Source organism: Humulus lupulus, chromosome 7, assembly GCF_963169125.1.
Source record: "Humulus lupulus chromosome 7, drHumLupu1.1, whole genome shotgun sequence".
Classification (NCBI taxonomy): domain Eukaryota; kingdom Viridiplantae; phylum Streptophyta; class Magnoliopsida; order Rosales; family Cannabaceae; genus Humulus; species Humulus lupulus.
The window spans coordinates 56762125-56778273 of NC_084799.1; the positions used below are offsets into that span (position 1 = coordinate 56762125).

Below are 16149 nucleotides of genomic sequence, written 5' to 3' on the forward strand. Positions count from 1 at the left end.
AATTTTGATAAGGTAAAATTCTATAAATTTATTATTAGTAGATATTTAAAACTTTAATTAATTCTTATCATAAACTAATTTTTTTTTTGAGAATTTAATAAAGCAACCAAAATATAGTATTGACTTTATTTTATTAATAATGAAAATTATTTTGATAATAAAAAAGGAAATTAAAATAAAAAAACCCTTAATGAACTTTTTAAAATTAAAACTTGTCGGTTGTTTCAAAATAAAAATGATATATTTGCATATTAAGGACATTATATTTGCACCCCAATAATATATAAATACACCCCATTAATTAAACAAAAAATTAATTTTAAAATCATATCTAACACTTTTTCTCAATATTTTTTATTGACATTCTTTAATTTCTTTTTTTCTTTTGATGAAACAAAGAATATATTGAACCACAAACCAATTACAAAACAAGCTCAAATAGAGCCCCTCTAACCGAGCATTTACAAGAGATTGATTTTATTAAGGAAAGCTACATCTTTGCTCTCCAACTTAGATCTAGACAGATTATCAACTTTGGCTTTCAAGCAAACTTGCAACAAAAAAACAACTTTATTCACAGACATAGAACAGAATTTAAACAAGCACTGGTTCCTATTCCACCAAATCAAATACACTGACACTACAACAAAAAAGGCCATTTGCGTCAGTTTAGCACTGCCACAGCTGAGTTTTTGCGTCAGTGTACTATGTGACGCAATTGCCCATGACGCAAACCAGAGTGTCATTTGTGTTAGTGGGGCACTGCCACAAACTGGCATTTGTGGCAGTGCCCTACTGACGCAAATAACACTCTGGTTTGCGTCAGTGGGACACTGCCACAAATGTTAAAAACGAGTATTTTTTGCGTCAGTTGGGCACTGTCACATAAAGTATTAACCAGGGAAGTTGCAAATGTTTATGCCAATTTCCCTGGCTTGTTTTGATAAAAATAATCAGCAGCAGAAATAGAAAAACAGCAGTGAACAGAAAAAACAACAAGTATAAGTTTTTATAAACATTTATCTAGAGTTAACATTTGTGATCAAAACTATAAAAGTAATTCAAATATCAAAGTTAATATATGTACTCTTGTGTTCTAAATTTCTAAGTGTCAAACGTACTTAAACTAAAATTTCCTCACCCACTTGCTCATTTGCTAATTGAGATACGCCATAATTGATTCAGTCCACTCATCCCGTATCTCGTTGATTTCGTCAGTCGAATATGGACTCGTATTCGTAAACTAATTAGAAAATATTTAAAATTATAAGTTAGAAATAATCATCCAAATAAAATCATGAACCATAGTTTAAATGAAAATTAAAAAGCAAAACAATACCTCATTTTTCAAGTAGGCCTTCGGTCTAGGCTGTGAAATCAAGTCTCTAGCAAATTTCTTAATGTAAAAGCCACACTCGGTTGGCCCAGTCTGGTTTCGACACTATTACAACATAGTTATCCAAAGTTAAGTATTATATTTAGTAAGTTATTATAATAGAAATATGTCAAAAAGTTGAATACGATAAGTAATATAATTTACTTACCTTAGGAACACAAACTTTTAGATTGATTGACTCTTTCAGTCTTCAGTGTGTATCATATTGATCCAACGCCCTGCACACAATATTAATATTTACCCATATATGAGTTTGAAATAAAATCATAAATTAATTAAGTAAAATGAAAAACTTACATGATAATTATCTCCTTGATTTCCGGACGGAAATGTGAGTTTACAGGATCCAAAAAAGCTACCGAATGACTGTGGGGCTGAATTAATACTAACATCCAATGAAAGCTGCAATAAAAAAACTTGTGTAAGATATTTATCAATAAACAAAATATATGAATATAAAATTAAGTTGACTGACTTGTTGTTCCAAGGACAAATTAGAAACTGTGTCTCTAGCTCCATCTGTAGAAACCGATCAAAGAGATTTTTAGCACGTATTTCATTGGTTCTTGCATTAGTGGACACTAAAGCGGGATGCATGAAAGTGTACATGTGGTTCAATCCCTTCATTTGCACCAAATCATCGAGGAAGCTACATATAATTAAAAAAGTTAATTAACTATTAAATTTCAAGTTAAACTAAATAAACTAAGATTATAAACACCATTGTACCTCATATATAATGTTAGCTCAGTCTGTCCAATCATCTCATAGTTGCACAAGTGGAGGATATCATCTTTCCCTAATAGAGCGATAGTTTGGAATCCAAATACCCTTTCAACAATTGGAATTTCTACCACGCGGTCAGCTTGCCATTTATCAATAAACTTCACCAAACACCTCAATATTTTTGTGATAGGCACTTCTGTAGGCTTCTGTGTCAATGCCTCTATTATTTTCTTTGATTGTCTTGGTTGTTGAGTAGAGGGCGCAAGTGGCTCTTTCGTTTGTTGATTAGTAAGAACCCAATGTTGTGGCCATCCAACATCATACCCGACTGCTTGTCCAACCAATGTATAACCTTCCATTGTAAGCGGATATGGTAAACTAGCGTTCTCTTGAATGGCTACCTCAACTCTGACACGATAATTTCCAGGAGGCAGTTGAACGCTATGTATTTCTGTGCAACAGGTACTTACAAGTTTCCCCTCTGCAACTATATTTTGTGTCAAACCAAGACACAACTTACAATTAATCTGTTACATTCCAATTAATCTGTTATACTTTTCGATAAACTAGTTTATTTTTACTGTATCAAATATATGCAACAATGAATTAATAAGAAACTATTACCTCCTCAAGAAAATTTGACTGTGGTGGTGGGGGAGCACATGGTGCCTGCGTCGGTGGTGGAGGAGCAAGTGGTAGCTGTGAGGGTGGTCGATGAGCACATGATGTCCATGTCGGTGGTGGCGGAGCATGTTGTGCCTGTGTCGGTGGTGGAGGGGCATATGGTGCGTGTGGTGTGTTTGAGGCTCCTCCTACACCTGAACCAGATGCATTTGATGATCCAAATGAACCGCTCTGTTGAGATGCAATATGCGCCATCAACTGGTTTAACTTTTCCTCCTATTGACGTGCCCTTTCTTCAGATTGACGCCATTTCTCTTCAAGGTCTTTATAACGAGCATCTTCCACACCTTTTTGTTTGTGATTGAATCTTTTTGGCGGTGGGACATGAAAAATTGACGGGGAGCGGCTCGCCACATGTCGGACATGCAATTGCATCAACAAATCTCTTTCAATATAAGATGCAATCGTTAGGACAAGCATGTATTTTTTCATATTGCATGCCTAACGAACGCAATGTCTTCTTCGCTTCATAAAATGAAGACGACATTTCATTACCTTCGGGTAATAATTCTCCTAAAAATGTTAACAACTCTGTCATTCCCTTATCACTCCACCCATGTTTGGCTTTTAAGTTATACAAACTAAGCAGTGCTGATAATTTAGTGAACCTTGTACAATTAGGGAAAATGGGTTTCTCAGCATCTTCTAAGATTGACTGAAATTTAATTGGATCCACATGTGATTCATATTGTGCATCATCAATCATCTCTGCAACATCATCAACTTCGTAATCAACATCAAAATACTTATTATTCTTAGATGGTCCCTCATCAGTTCCTTTCATTCTTTCACTGTGAAAAAACCATACTTTATAACTTTTGTCTATTCCATTCTTAAATAAGTGGTCTTTTATTTTAAAAATTGACATCCTCACAACGTTTCCACACTTAACACATGGACAAGGAATACTATTAGGAGATTGAGTATTTCTTGCACAAAATTCCAAGAAAAACTCAACTCCATTCCTATATTTCATGGATAACCTATCCGCTGACATCCAATCTCTATCCATTGTCAAACATCACACAACAAAACAAACAAACATTAAAAATTAAGTTCGTGGATTACTTAATTGAAAAGTAAATAAAGGAAACAATATGTCCAAAAAAAATTGGGCAGCATTTCCCCTATTTCTATCACATTTCCTAAATTTAAAATGTGCATTTATACAGCACATGGTATACACAAAAATATTCAACTAATCAATCAAACATGCATAATTCTCAAATTACTAAATCCAAAAAAAAATTGACCAACATTTCCCCTATTCCTATCATATTTCCCAAAATTTAAATAAACATATTTCATCACATAAACATAACAAACCAATTAATCAATCAAACATGCATAATTCCCAAATTACTAAATCTTAAAAAAAAAATTGGACAGCATTTCCCCTATTTCTATCATATTTCCCAAAATTTAAATAAACCTATATTCATCACACTAATACAACAAATCAAGTAATCAATCAAACATGCACAATTATAGCCTTATATCATCGCAGCACACAGTCCCGGATCCTATCTCAACTATTTTATAATTCGTACATGCTACTAAGTTCAATATATTAATTATACATTAAGGTTTAAAATATTACCTCTAATATAAAATCCTCCAAAGCTTGATCTCACCAACAAAGTTGTCAACAAAATACCTACTCAAATATAACAATATACAAAAAAATAATAAAAAAGTTAACAAAATATAAAGAAAAATATCATAAAGCTATATTGTAACTAAATAAACAACAAAATGCTTAAAGAAAACAAATAATTTGTTATATATACTCATTTGTTTACTTAAACCCGAAATAATTTTTTTTTTTAAAAAAAAGTTAACAACTCACATAAATAAAAATTGACTATAAATATCCTAACTAAATCAATAATAAAATATAACTTGAAAAAACAAACAATTTTAATATATACCTATTTAACCAATTAAACCCAAAATTTAAAAATAATTTTAAAAAGTTAACAAAATATAAACAAAAATTTACTAATAATAATCAAACTAAACATTTAATAAAATGAAACTTATACAAAATATATAAATTAATCTATATATATATATACTCATTTACATAGTAAATTCGAAATTTAATTAAATTATAAAAAAAAGTTAATAAAACTATCTAAAAATTAAAAATCCGAAATATAGTCAATTTATAAAAAAAAAAAATTAACAAAAATTATATTTAAATCATAAAAATTAATAAAATTACACTTACTTGTGGTAATTGTGCAATGTGGGTTCTTGATGTAGAAAACCCGAAAATCCAATAAAGATTATGGGTTTTCAAACTATAATCTTCAAAAAACAAAATCTATACAAAAAAATCCAAAAAAACTATATATAAGTTTCATAAACATATATAAATCATTATTTTAACATTAAAATTGAAAAAAAAGGCTGAAAACGTACCTAAATGTGGAGAACCTCGGTTGGGCGTCGCTGGTTTGGGAGGAAAACGCAGTCTGAAATTATGGTTTGTGTGAAATGGGGCTCGGCTGGGACGATGAGGGTTTTAATATAGGAGACCCAGTTGCGTTAGTGGCCCACTGACGGTAACGGGTGTTTGCGTCAGTGGGCCACTGACGCAAACGACAAAGTAAAATGCACGTTTTACTTTGCCGTTTGCGTCAGTGCCCCACTGACGCAAACGCTCCGTTACCGTCAGTGGGCCACTGATGCCGTTAACGGCCCGTTTGCGTCAGTGCCCCACTGACACAAACGCTCCCATTAAACAACATCAGTGTACATTATGACGTAATTGGGCCCTCATTTGTGGCAGTGTCCAACTGCCACAAATGCTAATTCTTGGTCAACAACGTCAGTCAACTGCGTTGACTGACGCGTTTGACTGACGCAATTGCCTTATTTTGTAGTAGTGTGAAATAGCTAAAACAGCTGCCAACAATTTTTGCTGCAGACCCTTCGGCTTCCCCAACATCCAAGCAGTCCAATCTTTGAACTGAATCGGCCAGATATCAAGCCCCAGCCAAGCAGCAATTCGGTTTCTCACAAGCTGAGAAAACTGGCATTGAAAGAACAGATGGTCATGGCTTTCCTGTTGCAATTAACAAGTTGGACACATGACAGAATGCAATTGCATATGGCATCTCACCAAGTTGTCTCTGGTCAATAAGTGCCCCAAAGTAGCTTGCCGAAGGATAAATCGATGCTTGGGCAAAGTCAGATTGCACCAAACCACATGAGCCAAAGGAGCCCTTTCCTTGTTAAGCAACTGAACATAAAGCTTGCTAACACTAACCTTGTTGTTCTTAACTGCCTTCTCCAACTTCTCAGCAGTGATGATAGATTTCAGGTTAACTAACTTACGCCAATACCAACTCACATATGAATGAACTTTGTAATCCCAAATATTTTTCCCTTTAAGATAAATGGCATCTATCCATTTCACCCAAAGGATATCCTATTTAGAAGAAATAGCCCAAAGGTACTTAGCTAATAGCACCATATTCCATTTAGACCCTTCCTTAAACCCAATACCCCCCAAGCGTCTAGGAAGACAAACTTGATCCCAAGCCATGAAGTGAAGCTTACTCCTATTTTCATTACTGCTGCTAGTCCCCCAAAGAAAAATTTTCTACAAAACTGATCAATCTCAGTAACAACACTCTTTGGGAGAAGGAAAATGCTCATCCAAAAAGCTTTAATCCCCAATAAAACAGAGTGGATAAGTAGAGCTCTCCCAGCAAAAGATAAATTCCTACTAGACCAATGATGCAATTTCAAGTGAAACTTCTTTATTATAGCAGCGCAGTCCCCTGCTTTCCACTTTGTAGGTCTAAGAGGAACTCCAAGATATTTTAAAGGGAAATTTAATTTCTTTTTTTGTTAATTTTAAAATTTTTTATATTATTTTCATCATTATTTTAAAAAAATAGTGTATTTTTTTTAGAAAAGCCTCTTATTTTAAAAGTTTTTATTTTTATTTTTTGTTTTAATTTTATTTTATTTAAATATTTAAAAAAATATATTATTTATCTATATTATTTAAAATATGAAAAAGAAAATAAAATTAGAAAAATGTAAGCACAAGTTGAAAAAAAATATAATGTACTGTATATTATTACATGTAGTATATGTTATCTCGGTGACTAGTGTACGTTGTAACAACTCATCATGTAATAATTAGGCCTGCTTAGTGCAATGTTATGTAGTAATATTTTTTCGGGATCGGATCCCCTTCTAAAATCCTTACTCTATCTTACTCAGTAGGACAACTATTTGAGACGCTAGTGGTAGTATTGGTTTACTAGGGTATGTTGGAACGATTCTGTTGTAACCGAAAATTAGCAAGAGTTCAATTACCCAGCTCGGGTACAACTGGCAGATGAATATGTGGAAAAATAGCCAAGTGGGATATCTGGTTAACAATGATGTGAGCAGCTCAAGAGTCAATCCAGTTCGTACACGGTATGCAGGTTATTATCAGACCGCCTCTCAGGATAGAAATCGAGTTCGAGATTTATAATGGTCAGATCCAACTTTGGAAGCTCTAAGCTTAATACGAGCTATGGTTTGGATAGTCTTTGAATACGAGCTCAGGTGAGACATTCAGCTCATGGAAACCTGGACATAAAGCATACTAAAGGATCCCAAGAGATTCAGAGACTCCTTATACGCTCATTAATGCCCAGGCTGTATTGCATATCGATCATTTATTATCGGAGATAGTAGGAGTGTATTCCAATCTGTTATCAAATCATATCCCAATGTAAATGGGAATAATCCATATTAAATGTATACCTTATTTATCCACGCGGTTACCCAAACCTGTCTAGGAAATTCCTCTATAAATATCAGGAATAATGGATAGGGAAGGGGACGGCAATTTTTGTATTACTAAAACTTTGCAGAAATTGAGAGAGAAAAGAAATAGCATTGTCTCATGGACTAGTTAGATTTTAACCACTAAACCACGTAAAAGTTTTGTTTGTTCAAGAGGGTGTCTATTATTTCATTACAATTTATAATTTAGCACTAATCTACCTATTAGATTTTTTAATCTACCGTTGGCAAAAAACCTCGTCAACAATTTGGTGCTTTCATTGAGAGGAAATTAGTGCTTCACAACTTTCAATCAACATTCATCATGGTGCTTACTCGATCAATGCATTATAATGATATGGAATAGCCGAGTGGTTAGGAGGCCCATCGTATTGCTGTTCCCACTGAAAGGGGCTCAGATGTTCAACAACATCTTGGGAAACAACCGGTGGGCCAAGACGACGCTGGGAGTTCAGCGTCACTCCCACCAAGTCCCACAGGAATAACCGGTGTAAACCTAGTCATTTTGTCAGAACTGCCACTCCAAGCTCTGTCCCTTCAGAGCAAAACCACTGAAGTGCTTAGCCCACTAGTCATCATAGGGGTCATCACCAATATGTCAGTCGGTCGGTCAGGACTGCGACCCCAAACTCCGTGCCTTCTTCGCAGATTCCTAGGAATGCCCACAACAACCCACCAGGGCGGGCTGGAACAAGTTCACGAAGGCAAAATGCTCTAGAAAATCTCCTTATGCCATGATCAGAACCCCAGGCACAGAGAACTCGGGACATTGGAGTAGAGCCGAGGCAGGCTAATAAAGTATCCGCCATCACCGGTTAGACATCCTACATTAATTCGTCCAAAACGAGATGCTCCAGCTCGTGGGAACAATAGGAGAAATCCTCCCCCTTATGTAGATACTTACACCCCACGTGCTTGGAATTGAGGTCCTCGATCTCAGTCGCAGGCCATAAGTTTTGTAAATGGAAGTTACTGGACGGAGAGCCAGCATGGAGGCAGGTCTGAAAGCGACTTGCGAAATCACCTGAGCTCAGCACAAAGTCCACGATATGATCCACAACCTGACTTGTGCGATCATTTGAACTCACAAAGAAGGCATCCAACTTGAAATGAGGATGTTGATTATACTCGACATGAGAGAGCTCCGTCCATCGTACGTGACAATGGGAATGTCCCACCTAACCAAGCTTGGAGGGACAATAACCCATCAAACATGTACAATAGAATGGGAGCTGTTCAGCTAGCCTAGGGACCAAGTATCAAACCCTTGAGAGGCCGGATTTGATGGGGGAGTAGATGAAAAGACTCTTATTTCGAAAGGGAATGGACGATTGTGACTCGGATAAGGAGCTCAAACCTTTTGCTCCAAACATTACAGCAGCTACATATCAAATTGGCTTTAGGATGCTGAACATGCTGACATTTGATGGAAGCATAGATCCATCCGATCACCTCGGGATGTTCAACATAATGATGATCACCCACAATGTCGGGCTCGACCTAAGATGTATAATGTTCCCCGCGACTTTGGTCGGACCTGCCAGACAGTGGTTTAAATCATACAAGAAGCATTCGATAAGCTCATGGAAGAAATTTTCTTCTGAGTTTAAGAGGGAAATCTTAGCTTCACAAGCATCTCATGTAGAGGCCAACTCATTGGCCAACGTAAAACAACAACCTGGTGTGTCACTAAAGGCATACCTGAGCAGATTCACCAATGTTGCAACATGAGCTAGGGATGCTGATGATAGCTCCAAGCTCATGGCGATGAGGACAAAAATCTTTGTGGCAGAAGATCTGTGGCAAGAACTCCAATGAAAAGGAGTTAAAAGTGTAGATGAATTCTTGGCTCGAGCCCAGGAAGGGATTAACCTGGAAGAGGCACAATTTGATGTCGCTGAAACCAGCCAGGCCCTCACTACAAGAAAAAATTCTTTTAATAACACCAAAAATGTGTTATCAAAACATACCATAACACTTTTTGATGTGTTAAGACCGACTATGTTATCGTAGGTCAGGGTACTTTACATAACACTTTATCATTGTTGTACAGATGTGTTATTATACTGTCAACGATAACACACTTTCTATGTTATTTTAATAAATAGATAAGTGTTTAATTATATTATTTATAGTCGATTATATAACACATTTCAATACTTATAAATTTGTGTTATACTACACTTTAGTATAACACATTATTTGTGTTATATAATGAAGTTTCCATAACAAAATTCTTTACATAAAAAGTGTTATTGTAATAGATATTATAACACAATTTTCGTATTATTTTAATATTTAGATAAGTTTAAATTCTCATTATATATTCATTTATATAACACTAATTTATTCTATTATATTTTATTTATTTTTATATAATTAAAATTAGCTTTCTAATATATACTAGCATCATCAAATGAACTTGATTTTCAAATAACAAAAAGTAAAAACATTTAACATTGTATTAACAATCCACAAATTAGTTTAAAACATTCAACACTGTCATCAACAACAAAATGTTCTTTAAGTATTCAAGTAGTCTTAAATATTCAACATATTGAAAAGTTACTACTTTCAGCACAAAATATTCTACAGCTACCCAACACAAAGCCTTCAAAATTAAGTATCATTTTCTATTTCGCTTGTCACATCTGCAAAATAAACAAAGAAATATTTTATTGTTATTATCTAACATCACAAATTACTTCAAGAAAAATGCTATGGAAATTATTTTCAAAAGAGGACACCACATACAAAATAATGAATTCACAATATTTTGATCCTAAATTATTATAAATTCACTCTTTATCAACATAACTCAAGAAAAATTAAAATTTAAGCATGTCATGTTGTTGAAAACATCTTCTCCAATATAAAATATCATCCAACAATGCCTACATGAATGCAAGCATCATCTTAAGTCCAGCCATTCAGCAAGGAAAGTAGATATAGCCTAGTGTTGTGTCTATCAAGAAATCAAAATAATATATTTTTATTGCCTAAACCGATTAAAGTTCCAACTGCAGCTTTTAAAGCAAAAATAAATAAGAACTCAACTTCCGATGACACGCTTTATATGCAAGTACCAAAAGACTTTTGAGGAAAACAGGATATCAAACCTTATCATCTGTCATTGTGAAAAAATAAATAATAAGGAACTAATTGCTACTATTTATAGAACTTAAGGACTTGATAGCTTTTTTTTAAGGGCTGAATTGTCAAACATTAAGAAACTCATTATGCATTTAGAGTGATTAAGCAAACTTTGCCAAAACGAAACAAAAACAGATGCAGTGTCATCTGTACTTGGCTGCTTTTACAACAGTACTAAAACATTGTGCACCACACACACAAATAATCATCGCAGAGAATAGTGATTATTAATAGGGTCCTATTGAATATATTTTAGTTAACAGTTAAAAGAGCAAAGAAAATGATGTCGTGGTGGATATGAAAACTGAGAATAATAAGAAGAAAAATATATTCCTCAATGCTTGAAGCTTTGAACTATGAATTTATAATGTCTCTTGTGTGGTGTTTCTTGAATTTGTGAGCTAAAATGAGAATTCATAACCAAACAAAATCTTAAATGCCTTATCAAAATGTTTGACAAACACAAATCTTTAGTTAAGAAGAGGAAGGAAATTAGTATGTAAAACTATTACCTTTTTCATCAGTCTCTTTTTTCCATGTGTCTACCAAAGTGAGCAACGAGCAGCTTACATTTCCTTTATCTAACCATCTATTTCGCTTGAATTAATTCACAAATGGGTGAGAAATACAGTTTTTTCCTGCTATGATAACCATAAAATCCAAGTTATTGAGAATAATTAGCTTGGCAACTAGAAAATGAAGAAATAGTAGTGAAAATAATGTAGCACTTTCTTGTAGTTATTGAAGACTATTTCAAGCAATAGTAGTGAAAGTAACCAACACATATATTAACATCAAAAGAAAATAATTATATTAGCTTGCACTAAAAAAACCTCTGCTCTTATCAATAATATTTAAAACCAAGCTAATTAGAAAAAACAAAACAAATTCCAAACACTATGTCAGATAAAGTAATTTTCTAATTAAGTTCATTTTAAAAACCCTTATTATAATTAAAGTCTTCCTTAGTACGTACTATATATATATTTAAATTTATATATACAGAAATATAAAATAAGATTTTATAGGCATATTATATGCATATGTAGTCTATGGCATGCATGCTGTGTGCTCTTGTACCATTATGGTTAATTAATAAGAAATTTTTAAGCTTAGTGGTATAATTATATACTATTAGCTTAAAATTAACTTAAAAGAGCTATGTAATCAGCATGATATATACTATACCAGAATAACAATGGGCGCATGCTGTTTTGTTTATTTATATGCTGACAAAATGAACTTTCTCAGTTAGACTTGATAAAATTGTTTCATTGGGAACCTTGATATCCTCCTAATAGGAATGAAAATCAGCCAAATTAAAAGCTTGGACAATCATAAATAATTGATATCCTCCTAATAATTTGTATTCTGGGTAGCTCAAACAAGCTATTATTTATTACATGTTTTCAGCTGTCAAACCATACCTTGTGTCAAACTCTCTTAAAAAGAGGTTTATAACATTCCATTTTGTTTGGTGAGGGAAAACATTTTCATAATTGATTATAGTGGAAACCAGCTATGTCATTTGATTGATTATAGTGGAAACCAGCTGTGTATTTTCATTTCTACATGTTTGATTTTTCATATCTGTTTTAGTAACCATATTTATTGTGTTATGAGCTTTGTGCTTAATTAGAAAGTGTGTGATCTTGAAGTGGTGTGTATGTATGCAACAGAACAAGAAAGAGAGGTTCTCTACTGTTTCAGGTCTGAAAACCCATGTAATCACAATAAGAGAACAGATATGAACAGATCTACCAAGCTAATTTTTTTGCTAACAGATCTTCCAATAGATAAAATTCTCTTACAGTTTCATATAAGAGAAGAGATCTACTAAGATAATTTTTTTTTTATGGAAAATCACCAAAATGGAAAACAGATAGAAAGCAAAAATATGGTATAAAGGGAAATGAAAAAGGACACCTGAGAGATGTTATACTTTCAAAATCTCATCCAAGCAGAACCTGCTTACTTAGAAAAACTATCCAAACAAATAAAATACTTTCAAAATCTCATCCAAGCACTCCCAAAAGAGATTTTTGGTCTCTAGACAGTCTCATGCCAAATAGACCAGTAAAGACTAAAATTAAAAGACACAAATCAACAAATCAAATTTGTTTTTTTTTTCTTTTTTCACATAGCCTAAATGGTGTGTAAAAAATCAAATGCACCCAAAAATACCCACGAAAGGAGCTCTCTAACCCCATAGTAGCTTTTTATTGCTATGAACTAAATTAGTAGCTTAGTTATAACTGACAACTAAACAATCACAGTCAATCCATATAAAACTCAAAAGGCAACAAAGGTTCTCAGGTGATCCTGTTTCTAGTGCAAGTAACTGGAAAGAAGATAGAGACCATAAATCCAAATGACATAATCAACATTGATATTTTATGCTTAAGAAATGCCCTGTGAAAAATAATAAAACAAGAGAAAACAAGAAACATGTACAGACTCACAATTACAATAACAATACCTTTTTGTCCCTTTCATTGGCATGTGCCCATCCAGAATATTTTAAAGTACTATGATTGACGGATGCTGATTTTTCAACAAGTTTCTCCTTTGGTAGAGGCTCCCACCTACTTTTTGTTCGTCTACTTGGACTTCTCTGTAACTTATTTTCCAAAGAAACAGGAGTCAAAGTCTATACAATGCTGCAATATAAAATATATCTCATGGATCAGTTGAAAATACACTGGAATCCGAGACTGAGTAAATAATAACTCTATATAAGATGTAATTTAACCCCACATTAACAACCCAAAATCTAACCAATAGGCTGGCTTATGCTGCCATCAATATAGAACAGAACTAAACATAAAATGGATATCTATCTATTAAGGGGAAATAAAAACATAAATGCCTTTAAGACTAGATGAGAATGAGATCAATGTCCAACAACATAACAAATTCCTTTCAACTTTACCAACAAACATCACTTAACTTGTTATGTTGACAACTGTAGTTTTAATTACATAGGAATATATGATACAAGAAAGGTTTGAATGTATAAATCCACCCCAAAACAACAGGTCAAGCACATATATTATAACGAAAATTTATCACGACTTGTGTAGCCTCCCAAAAAGGCCCATATATAAACAGGGAGGAAGAGAGTAGTGAAAGTAGATATATAAATAGAGAGAGAGAGAGAGAGAGAGAGAGAGAGAGAGAGAGAGAGAGAGAGAGAGAGAGAGATACCCATGCTTTACACCCTTGTTGAGAGAAACATGTATTTTAGTGATTCAAACTTATAGACAAAATAATGATGGCCACATACTAGTAGTATATACAATAGAAGAAGCCAATACAACATGCCAACTCATATATACATATATTGCAAGGGAACAATACTTGAAAAAAAAGTATTGGAGTATAATGTGGAATCAGTAATAGAAGAAATTGAAGAAACAACATGAAAGAAGAACTTCAAAAGATCATCAGAAAATCAACAAAAAAATGCAATACTTTATGTATATGTCATCGACCAATCAATATAAATTGAAAATAAAACCACAAAGATCAATCCCAACTTACTTTTGAGAAAAATTGACCCACTTTGGATAATTCCAATCACCTTTCTTCATTTCAATATCACTTCCTCCTGACTTCTTTGGTCCCTCAGCTTTGCACTTCAAGCAGCAGATATTTCTAGCAAAAATGGTGAAATTGCATTTGCAGCACATCAAAAGGGAATCAACCATGAGTTTAGGCAAAAACAAAAGTGAAAAAGGGACCTTAAGAAATAGAAAAATTGAAGAAACTGTAACTGTGGCACATCAAAAGGGCATCCATTCCAAGATTGAATTAAATATATACAAAAACTATAAATAGGATCATACTTTGTGAATTGTAAAACAGGGGTAAAAAAAAAGGTAGAAAGAATGTATAAAAGGGGTAGTTTAACTCAGCAGTATCCGTACTATAAACAGCCATGACTTCAACAAACACTTTCTTATATTTAACTTTCAGCATTCAGCATAATTTTCCATTATAAGGACATGCCTTATCATATTGATATAGTGGACATTTCCATTATAAGTTATAAATGCATATAATATATGAACAATAAATCATCAAAGACAAACAAAATTTGAAATAAAACTTAAGAAAAGAAAAAAAAGACATGGCCAAAAAGAAAGAGATCTTTGAGGCATAGAAGACAAAAAAGAGTTAGTGCATAGTTATCAATAGATTATTTAATATATTTTTACGAAAGTGGTGAGAAGAAGAAAGTGGAGAGGACACATAATGGAAAGAAGCAACAAGAAAGAAAGATAGGTGTGGGCAGAAGAGTAGATAGAAAATGTACGAATGGGCACTTTAAGGGAAAATTTGCAGTAATGAAAATAAAACTTACTTTAAAATTTGAATGAAAGTGTAATATCCTTCAACTTAATTATACTTAATCTAATATTCTCAACTTAATTTAGATGCTATAGAAAAAACAGGGGCAGTGTTTATAAAGAGAAGAAAATATGCAGTTGGACATTTGAATGCTTTGTTTGCTCCATTGTTTCTAAAAAATAAATCCAAGAAAAGGTGCTCACACTTGTTGAGTCGTTTTCACAAACTTGATACCTTATTGCTAACATAGATTAGTCTATGCACATTGAGCAAAAAAAAGCAGACTAAATATCATATGAATATATATCTTCATCTTCAAAGAGTTTTACTAAAGAATGTTTAAAATACAAATTTATCTTGAATACTTTCTACTCAAGCATTCTGTAACCAAGAAAAGTTTCTTGATTTGTATTATTGCTTCATTAAAATTCCAATAACTAACATATATTTTACAAGATATGTCTAACAAAACAGGAAAAATGACATTTCTATATATCATTAGTAAAAAATAATGCACATAAACACATAAAATTCAAGCATGGTGATTGTAAAATACCATAAACAAAATCAATAAATACCCTGAACTATTAAAAAAGAAAGTAATCACTATAGATTACTTGGACAAAAGAAAGATGAAACAATTAAAGAAAGTAATCACTATAGATTACTTGGACAAAGAAAGATGAAACAATTAAAGAAAGTAATCACGCCTGAAGTGCATTATTCTTAATACTAGGTATAAGAGAGTTAACTAATCCAAAACTAATCAAAGAATAGACTTAAGTATTATTGGCCCATATAGCAAGAATAAATCCTATAACAAGTTCAACACGTGTTTTTTACTGCATTTCACCTAAGAGAAAAATTCGGTTAAATCATCCATATGACATTAAGTCATCTAAGCATAATAAGAACCATGAAATCATTACCACAGATCAGTCGGGTTATCAATTCATCAAAAAAAATATTAACTTTAAATGAGTAGAGGATAAAACTAGACATGCCCAAGCCTTTAT

The 16149-nt window shown here is 33.1% G+C and overlaps 1 long non-coding RNA gene across 1 annotated transcript; it reads right to left on the reverse strand.

The window, feature by feature from the left end:
- Positions 1 to 10086: 10086 nt before the first annotated feature.
- Positions 10087 to 13650, reverse strand: LOC133792741 (uncharacterized). Its single transcript, XR_009874264.1, has 2 exons — positions 13243 to 13650; positions 10087 to 10278 (listed from the first exon to the last, which is right to left on the reverse strand). It is a non-coding gene; the product is annotated as an uncharacterized LOC133792741 (long non-coding RNA).
- Between the last annotated feature and the right edge of the window lie 2499 nt (positions 13651 to 16149).